This window comes from Jaculus jaculus, chromosome 7 (assembly GCF_020740685.1).
Source record: "Jaculus jaculus isolate mJacJac1 chromosome 7, mJacJac1.mat.Y.cur, whole genome shotgun sequence".
NCBI lineage: Eukaryota > Metazoa > Chordata > Mammalia > Rodentia > Dipodidae > Jaculus > Jaculus jaculus.
The window spans coordinates 11928822-11939257 of record NC_059108.1 but is presented as its reverse complement, the minus strand read 5'-3'; the positions used below and the strand labels follow the sequence as shown (position 1 = coordinate 11939257).

Sequence of the window (10436 nt, the reverse complement as noted above, 5' to 3'; positions counted from 1 at the left end):
CTTTGGCTTTGCAGGCGAACTCCTTAACCACTAAGCCATCCCTCCTGCCCCGATTTTGCCTTTCTTATTTGAAGACATATGTAAAGAACAGAGCGTCCTTTAGTAAAACTGGTCCAGCTTTGCAACAGCAAGATTTCAAAGAGCCTTGCAACTCTCTCTGCTTTGCTAACCAGTTCCAAATCATAGCTGAATGGACTGGCAGCCGGGTAAGTTGTGATTCTGAACATGTGATATTTAGAGAGAGCCATTTCTATCTATTGTGATGGCTTTGATTGAGCTTAGGCGGGATGCTACTTGGCATCTGACATTTTTTTCTTGGGCATGATGCATTCTAGGTTTTTTTAAAATTTACTTTATTTAAAAATATGGAATGCTTCACGAATTTGCATGCTATCCTTGTGCAGGGGCCATGCTAATCTTCTCTGCATCATTCCAATTTTAGTATATGTGCTGCCCAAGTGAGCACTCTGTTTATTTTTTATTATAGACATTGAACAAGTTTTGGTGTGCATATATATATATATATATATATATACATATATATATATATATATATATACACACACACACATACACATACATATACATACACACACAGATATATATATACACATATATATATACACACACATATATATGTATACACACACATATATATATGTATATATACATATATACATACATATTTATATATACATACATATATATTTATATATATACATACATATATATTACACATAACAAAGACCTATATATTTGTTTTATTTATTTTTGGTGGTGCTGGAGATGAAACCCAGAGCCTCAATTTTGCTAGGCAAGTCCTGTGCCATTGGCGTATACCCTCAGTCCTGGATCAATATTTTTTTGGGGGGCGTTCGAGGTAGGGTCTCCCTCTACTCCAGGCTAACCTGGAATTCACTATGTTGTCTCAGGCTGGCCTCGGACTCATCACCATTCTCCTACCTCTGCCTCTGAGTGTTGGGATTAAGGACCTGAGCCACCACGCCTGAATCCTGGACATATGTATGTATATATATATGCATGGGTGTTTTTTTTTTCGAGGCAGGGATTCAGTCTAGCTCAGCCTACCTGGAATTCACTATGTAGTCTCAGGGTGGCCTTGAACTCATAGTGATCCTCCTACCTTGGCCTCCTGAGTGCTGGGATTAAAGGCGTATGCCACCATGCCTGGCTTTTCTGGATCAATTTTTGAATCAAAGAAATAGTAATTCAGAAAGGTTTTCAAATAGTTTCTTTTAAGATATTTTCATTGGGTTTTGTTTGTTTTTTTTTTAAGAAGCAACCCCTGCTATCTGTTTAGCTGGTCATACTAAGTTCTCCACATCCCCGGCCATTGGAGGGAGAGATTTGGAAGGCAGGTATCTGGCTGGCATTTATGTCACTATAACCCATGCCGAGCATGGCACCTATGACATGGTGGAAATTCCATGAGCATTATCTGAATGACCAAGAGAGTGAGGGACTCCACTGCGTTGCAAAAAGAGGTGCTAGAAGACTCTGTGCTGAACTTCAAAACAGAGGACAGGCCTCGGGACCACAGACCTGTGAGAGTAGACACCTCTGTGAACTCGACCAGGTACCTGCAGCCATCTACCACCTGCATAACCACGTTCAGTGCTGTTGCAATTACCTACACATTGCTGGACAATGCACACTACCAAGAGCAGCTTGTAGGAGGAGAGGGTTTGTGTTGGCTTACAGACTCCAAGGGAAGCTCCGTGATGGCAGGGGAAATGTGGCAAGAGTGGAAGCTGGACATCATCTTCTGACCAACATCAGGTGGACAACAGCAATAGGAGAATGAGCCAAACAGTGGCAATGGGAAGTTGGCTCTAATAACACTCCTAAGCCCACACCCCAAAACCCACCTTCAACAAGGTTCCAATCCCCAAATTGCCATCAGCTGGGGATCAAGCATTCAGCATACATAAGGTTATGGCGGGGGGGGGGGAGGGTACACCTCAATCAAACCATCAACAAGTGCACTCATATTTACTGAAACTTTCACAGTGTATTGGACACTATATTCAACTCCAAAGATACTAACATAAATAGGACACTGTTCTCAAAGAACTTACCATGCAGCAATGTATTAAATATTAGACTGAAGTATGGTTTTTTTTTTTTTTTTTTAAAAAGTTGGATAAGTGCTGGAGAAATGTCTTAGTGGCTAAGGTACTTGCCTGCAAAGGCTAACAACCCGAATTTGACTCCCTAGTACTCACATAAAGGCAGATGCAAAAAGTGGTGCATGCGTCTGGAGATCATTTGCAGTGGCTAGAGGCCCCCGGCTGATCCATTCTGTCTCTCTGCCTCTGTTTGCAAATACATACATATATTTTAAAGCTGGATGTGCCAGTCAGTTTGAATGGTTGTACTCTGTTTTTCTGCATATAAATCTTCAGCTCTGGAACAGCATGTGAACAGCTGCACATCCTTACAGTAGGTGTCTGGACGGAATGCTGTTTGAACAAATCTCTGTCCTTTTCTCTCTGCTCGCCCTTTGCCCGGAGCTGCCCGCGAGTCTTTGATGGGCATGACCTCGGGAATCGGCAACCTTTGTCATCCATACCTATGAAACGAGCTTGCTTCTCATGAAGACGGACCCCACTGTCACTCTAGGGAAAGGGCCTCTGTCAAGCGGGGCCCCTGAGGAAGCGACATGGCTTTGCCTAATGCTTCTATAGCGTCCTTCTGTTTAAATGCGCTCAGACCAATGAGCCCAGGGCTTGCAGGTCTCAGCAGGACACGGCCTAGCTCAGCACCCAAACCCAGACTCTCAGAGGTGAGACCTGAAACAGCTAGCACCCTGCCTGAGGCTGGAACTCTGTCCTCAGGGCCCTGACAAGTGGCTGTAGAGTTTGTGTCCTGATGGGCAACAGAGAAAGAGAGAGAGGAGACCTTTGTCAACAGTGAGAACTTTGGTTTTTCAGAGCTTTTTTTTTAATTTTTAATTTTTTTTTAATAGAAGGTTGTTTTTGTATATTGAACTAAAATCTCTCCCTTGCCACTGCTTTATTTCCTCTGCCCTTCCCACAACATCTTCTTGTTTTCCACTCGTGTCTTGTACTAGAATAAAACCCACTTATTCCTTCTCCCTCTCTACTCGGCAACTGCTTGAAGATGGGAAGCTAGTCCTTGTCTCTTCCCTTTTTCTCCTTTCCAAGTTCCCAGCCCACCATGCTATGTCTGGTGTGGTGTCCAGAGCCGTGCCTTCCCTCTCTGTTCCCATGGTCATGTGTCATGAGACATCTGGATGGCAGCGCCTTGAAGCAGGCACCTTTTTCCACTTGCCTTGGCCAGCATACGGGGTACTGCTGTGTTTGACTAGCGTTGGGCCCTCTGAAACTCACGGTCCAAGTTTGCTTGTGTTGTGTGGTGTTCAGGGAAGTGGGGCCGCTGAACACGTCAAAAGGGATGCATGTCCTTCTCTTTCGAGCGAGTTCTCACTTCTCCCACGCCGGGTTGGTTACCCAAGAGTGGACTGTCACGAAGCATGTTCTCGCAGCTTGTCAATCCTGCCCAAAGTTGCTTGCCTGTCCCACTTGACCTTGAGCCGAAGCAGCCCGAGGCCCTCAGTAGAGGTGAGTGGATACCAGATACCTGCTCTTGGTCTGCCCTGCCCTAGATCCATGAGCCCAAATGCACTTCTTGCTTTTATGAATTACCCCACCTCAGAAACTCTCTTGTTGCAACAAAAAATAGACCAAGACCGTTTGGTACTATATATTTATTCACTAGATCCTACAGTCGAAAGAATCTAATAGTTCATAAAAGCCTTTGACCAAAGAGAACCTCAAGATTTTTAAAATTATTTTTATATATCTTTATTTATTTATTTGAGAGCAACAGAGAGAGAAAGGCATGTATAGAGAGAGAATGGGCACGCCAGGGCCTCCAGCCACTGCAAACGAACTCCAGACACGAGCGCCCCCTTGTGCATCTGGCTAACGTGGGTCCTGGAGAACTGAGCCTCGAACCGGGGTCCTTAGGCTTCATAGGCAAGTGCTTAACCACTAAGCCATGTCTCCAGCCCAAGATTTTTTTTTTTTAAATAGAAAGTGTAATTAAACCAGGACCTAAATGTGTTGGTACAATATCAACTAGACTGACAAAAGGTATTAATTTCTTCACATTGTCCCAAGCTGGTTTCTGGCTTGTCCCTCTAACCCGAGTCCCACCTGTTTACCCTTGCCTGCCAGTTAGTATATCAACTGGGTTCAGAGGCCAGCCTGGGCTAAGACAATGTCTCTTTATTTTGCATAATACCAAACAGAAACTGGAGGAGCAAATTCCTACTGCTTGAGAATGACTCCAAGAAGCAATGCATTGCACATGCCTTTATACTGGCAATTGTGTTTCCCAGGACAGCCCAAAGTTGTTACTTAATAAGTAAATGCTTTGTGTTCTATACCTTCAGATTGTTTTTATTTTTATTTTTTGTGGATTTTTGAGGTAGGATCTCGCTGTAGCCCAGGCTGACCTGGAATTCACTATGTAGTCTCAGGGTGGTCTCAAACTCACAGATATCCTCCTACCTCTGCCTCCCGAGTGCTGGGATTAAAGGCGTGAACCACCACGCCTGGCCCCAGCACCTTTTTTTGAGAGTGTGAGGCCAGAGTGAGACCCTACCTCAATAAAAGAGGGGGCGGGGGAGCTGGAGAGATGGCTTAGCAGTTAAACCTGATGACTGGGGTTTAATTACCCAGTACCTACATAAAGCCAGATTCCCAAAGTGGCTTATGCATCTGGAGTTCATTTGCAGCAGCTAGAGGCCCTGGCAGGCCTGCCTATACTCTGTCTTTCTTCTCTCTCTCTCTTCTTGCAAATAAATAAAGGAAAAAAAAATTTTAAAAAGGGGATGGTGCCTGAGGAGCAACATCTGAGGTTGTCCTCTTACCTCCACACATACCTGCACACACACACACACACACACACACACACACACACACACACGGCAATGCAGTGAGTAGAAATGTAACACAGGCCCCTGCTCTGCAGTATGTGCTTGGTTGGACCCTGTGAAATGCTGGGGGAAGTTGCTAGGAAGGAAAGCTGGGGACTCCCAGCCTGGACCCCGGTGTGTGTGCCGACACTTACCCTCTCTTGCGCACTGCGCTCCACCTTGCTGACTCCTCGGAGCCTGGGCTTTGGCAGGATAGTGTTTAGAAAAGCCCACATTTTGGAATCAACTAGATTTGGATTCAAGTCCCAGCTGAGCCGCTTACTGAGTATGACGTCATGAGCAAGACACATTCTTGGTGTTTCTTATCTTAAGGAGCTCTTTGGGGTTTGTTGTTTGTTTTGAAGCCCCAAGGATGGAACCCAGGGCCTTGGCACACTTGACAAAAATCTCCCAGCTCTGGTGTCTTTTATTTTAAATGATAATTATGGGGCTGGAGAGATGGCTTAGCAGTTAAGACGTTTGCCTGAAAAGCCAAAGGACCCAGGTTCGATTCCCCAGGACCCACATAAGCCAGATGCACAAGGTGGCACATGTGTCTGGACTTTGTCTGCATTGGCTGGAAATCCTGGCATGCCCATTCTATCTCTTTCTCTCACTGTGTGTGTGTCTCTGCCTCTTTCTCACTCTCTTGCATTAATAAATAAAAAATACTAAATGATAATAATGCTATTTTGTAAGTCTATTTGGAGCAATTAATCAATTATTGCTTTAGCTCTTTTCTCAGAGCCTGGCACACAGTAAAAGGCAGTAGTGGCCTCCTTATCTGTTAGGGAAATGTTCCAGGACTCCCCATGGAAACTAAGTCTTGGGTTTACTATGCTTTTTACCCTATGTCAATGTTTAATTTATAATCTGGTACATTAAGAGATTAACAATAGTAAGTGAACTGTAATAAAACTGCCAGCATCACAGTTCTTTCACTTAGGAGCATTAAATAAAAGAAGGGCTGCTCGAAACCACACTATGATGCTGCCACAGTCCGCGTGACTAAGAGATTAACGGGGGGGGGGGGGGGGGGGGGGAGGGGCGGCATATACAGCGTGGACACGCTGCCCAGAGGAATGATCCATGACCCAAACAGACAGAGCAGCACGTTGCACGTTTCATCCTATTACTCAGAATGGTAAACAACCTCAAGCCTGTGAATTATTTCTGGAATTTTCCCATCGAATATGTTCATGCCACAGGTAACTTAAATGACTGAAATGGAAACTGTGGACAAGCGGGGAAACAACCGTAGTGCAATGCTTTAAAAAATTGACCACGCTGGGTGTGGTGGCACACACCTTTAATCCCAGCACTCAGGAGGCAGAGGTAGGACGATCACTGTGAGTTCAAGGCCAGCCTAGGACTACATAGTGAATTCCTGGGCTACAGTGAGACTTTACCTCAAAACAAACAATAAACAAACAAAAAAGTGCCCAATATGATCAAAGTACATTTTATGCATGTATGAAGATGTCACAATTGGGCCGGAGAGATGGCTTAGCAGTTAAGGTGGTTGTCTGCAAAGCCAAAGGACCCGGGTTGATTCCCCAGGACCCAAATAAGCCAGATGCACAAGGGGGCCCATGAGTCTGGAGTTTGTTCATTTGCAGCACCTGAAGGCCCTGGCACACCCATTCTCTCTCTCTCCCTTTCTCTATCTACCTCTTTCTCTCTCTCTCTCAAATAAATAAATAAATACATATATAAAAATGTCACAATAAAGTCCATTATACTGTACAATTAATATACATAAATAAAAATTAAAGAGTGAACTATTATTGTATGAGCAAGAGCTAAGTTCAAATATATATTCTTAAAACTATTTTAATTTGGGGGGGATGAGAGCGAGGGAGAGAAAGAAAGAGAGAATGGGTGCACCAAGCCCTCATGCTGCTGCAAATTAACTCCAGATGCACGTGCCACTTCGTGCACATGGCTATTGGAGAATCAACTCTGGGACAGAAGGGATTACAAGCAAGCAGCTTAACCACTGAGCCATCTATACAGTCCCCTCAATCCCTTATCGCTTATTTTAATTTTGAAAACAGGGTCTCACTAAGCAGCCTAAGAAGGCTTTGACCACCCTGTCTCGTCCTCTCCAGCAGCTGGAGTCTTGTGCCACCAGCCCGGGCCTCTCTTCCACTTCATGTGTTGTGGTCACACAGGTCATTGTTGGACTGGGCAGCTTGGCATCTCTCAGGAAAGCAACCAAGACTCGTGGCCATTTAAAGCACATCTTAGTGGCCATCGTTCATAAACCTTTTGGTGGCAAAGAATCGCAAAAGTAGAATAAATTCAAATGCAAAGTTATGGGATCATTTGTGGATATATATATATATATAAAGCCCAACCACCCGGGGTTCATTTCCCCAGCACCCACATAAAGCTGGATGCACAAAGTGGCACATCTGGAGTTCATTTGTTCCTGGCACACCCTTTCTTTCTCTCTTTCTCTTCTTGCAAATAAATAAAAATATATTTTAAGCCAGGCATGGTGGCACACCCTTTATAATCCCAGCACTCAGGAGGCAGAGGTGGGAGAAGTACTGAGAGTTTGAGGTCACCCCGAGACTACATCGTGAATTCCAGTCAGCCTGAGCCTCAGAAAAACAAACAAAAAAAAAAGAAAAAAAAATTAAGTAAAAGAACTGTGAATAGCCCAATGGTAGAGTGCTTGCTTAGAATGAGGAAGGCCATAAGTTCGATACCAGTGTTGCATAAACAAAAAGCAAGCAAGAAAGAGTTATCTAAATCTTCCACAGGCCATATGGTCAGCTCAGAGGGTAGGGAGCAGGGCACCCTAAGAACTAAAAGGACAAGATGGCTGCTGTAGCCTCCCAGGAGCTGTCTGTTGTGCACCTAAAGGAGTGTGGGCGCCTGCAGCAGGTAAGTGGGGGTTCTTGTCAGTTGCTGAGTAAATTATAAAGAGGAACTGAAAAGAGAAAAATGAGTAAGACTGGAGGGGTGGTGAGGGAAGGGGAGACAGAGAGATAAAAATAAAGGGAGTCAAGTTGGGCGTGGTGGCGCACGCCTTTAATCCCAGCACTCGGGAGGCAGAGGCAGGAGGATCACCGTGAGTTCGAGGCCACCCTGAGACTACAGAATGAATTCCAGGTCAGCCTACCTCGAAACCTACCTTGAAAAACCAAAATATATAAATAAATAAATAAATAAAGGGAGTCAGAGGAACAGAGATAGAAGAGAGAGACAGAGAGGAAGAGAGAGAGAGCGAGATCTTGCTACTTTCAGAAACTGAGATTGTAGACATAGGACACAGTAGAAAGAAAGGGGGCGACCCAGGAAGAAGCCCATTGCTCTAAACTCTGAAATAGGGCGTCTTGAATTGCAAACACTCTGTGGCTGGCCAGAGCTCACAAACCACCTGTCCAGGCCCCTGTAGAGCACCGTGTCGCGGATGTGGGGGAAGGACTTGGCCTCTCACACCCTAAGAGGAAAGGGTGGAGCCCCCATTGGACACTCCCCCCACCACCAACCACCAGACTAGGCATTTTTCTCCTAATGTCTGGTCACTTGGGCAGAGACACAGACTTGGCAAGATGGAAGCTCTAAGTGTGGCGCCCATTATAGCTAACGAGCAAGCAGCACACACCACTCATTTGCCAGCCACTGAAAATAACACCTATAATTTATTTCCTGCTTCTGGGCTCTGCTGGACCGTCCCCAGGCCCTCGGAGGCTCTGGACGCCACAGTATCTGTTGACCCTTTGTTGACCCTTTTCCTGCCTGCAAGTGGCCCCCCCTTCCACCCCACCCCACCCCCATCTCCTGATGCCCAGGGAGCTGAGTCCAGGAGTGGGAACTGCCCAAGACAGTGGCTCTAGGGTCCTAACCTCTCTGCACGGCTGCTCACAAGGCACCCAGATGGCCATGCCCACCGCTTTCAAGGTAAGCTCTGTTGGAACTTGAGACAACCCAAGGACTCTCCAACACAGCTGAGTGTAGGGAGGGGCGTTGGATCTGCGATGCTATGGAGGTGCATGTATGAATGTCGTGGGGCAAACGGCTCCTTGGGGTCCGCTTTCCTTCTAGGAGCGACCGCAGTGTGTGCCGGGGCATGCAGCAGCCGGGCATTCTCAGTCTATTCATTTCACATCCATTTGCAGTAATTTATTTATCCGTTGGATTAGGAGTCTCTGCAGAGGAAACACAGCCCTCCTGGATATGGAAATGTGGAAGGAATCCCTCCCTGGCTTTGCTCCTCCAGGAAGCTCTGTTCTTTCAGGAAAAGGGCTTAGATGGGGTCACAAAGGTAGGTTGTCCTACCACGGTTAGCTCCTGGGTTGCAGTAAATATGAACCCCAAATGAGAGTCCAGCCGGCCTGCAGGGAGCAAGGTACCACCTTACCCTCACTCCCTCTGTACTTCTGCTCCAAGCCCATGGAACGTTAATGCTCCTCGGATTTGGGGGACCCACCCAGGGCACACCTTCAGTTTCTGCCACTTGGAAATAGGATGGGTCTTCTACAGAGACCTCTGAGACCCACGGACCTACGCTGGTTCCCTCCTCTCCAGCAAACACAATGGGTGAGATTAACTAAAAAAAAAAAAAAAAAAAAAAACCACCAAAACCAAAACCAGGGCTGGAGAGATGGCTCAGCAGCTAAGGCACTTGCCGGCAAAGCCGAAATACCAGAGTTTGATTCCCCAGTACCCATCTAAAGCCAGATACACAAGGTAGCACATACATCTGGGGTTCGTTTGCAGTAGCTGGAGACCTTGGTGCACCCATTCTCTCTCTCTCTCTCTCTCTCTCTCTCTCTCTCTCTCTCTCTCTGTTTTTCTCTCTCTGCCTCTTTTTCTTTTTTAAAAAAATTTTTTAAAATTTGTTTTTATTTGAGACAGAGAGAGAGAGAGAGAGAATGGGAGTGCCGAGGCTTCTCACCACTACAAATGAGCTCCAGATGCATGCGCCACCTTGTGCATTTGGCTTACGTGGGGCCTGGAGAATCAAACCTGGCTCCTTAGGCTTCGTAGGTAAGCGCCTTAACCATTAAGCCATCTCTCCAGTCCTCTTTCTCTTTCTTACACTCTCTCTCTCTCTCTCAAATAAATAAATAACATGTCAAAAGCAAACAACTATGCTGTTCCCCATGCCCTGGGCTCTATTCTCACTGAGGAGTGAACGTCTTCTGGGGGTCTTTATCATATGTCTTCTGTGGGCAGGAACGTGCTTAGCACGGAGGTAGAGAGCATTTAGCCTGAACACAGCAGCAGGGCACACGGGATGATGATACTGCTTAACCGAGAAGGTGAGTGATCAGCATTCGCGGCTCCTCCTCACGCAGATACTCCATGGAGCAAAGTTAAAAGCTTAACAGGGGACTGGAGAGATGGCTCAGTGGTTAAGGCGCTTGCCTGAAAAGCCTAACAACCTGGGTTCGATTCCTCAGTACTCACATAAAGCCAGATATACCAAGTGGCACATGTATCTGGAATTCAT

General features: G+C 45.9%; 1 non-coding gene across 1 annotated transcript; it reads right to left on the bottom strand.

The window, feature by feature from the left end:
• Positions 1–359: 359 nt before the first annotated feature.
• On the bottom strand, positions 360–466 carry LOC123462449. The gene has a single exon (XR_006638271.1). It is a non-coding gene; the product is annotated as a U6 spliceosomal RNA (small nuclear RNA).
• Between the last annotated feature and the right edge of the window lie 9970 nt (positions 467–10436).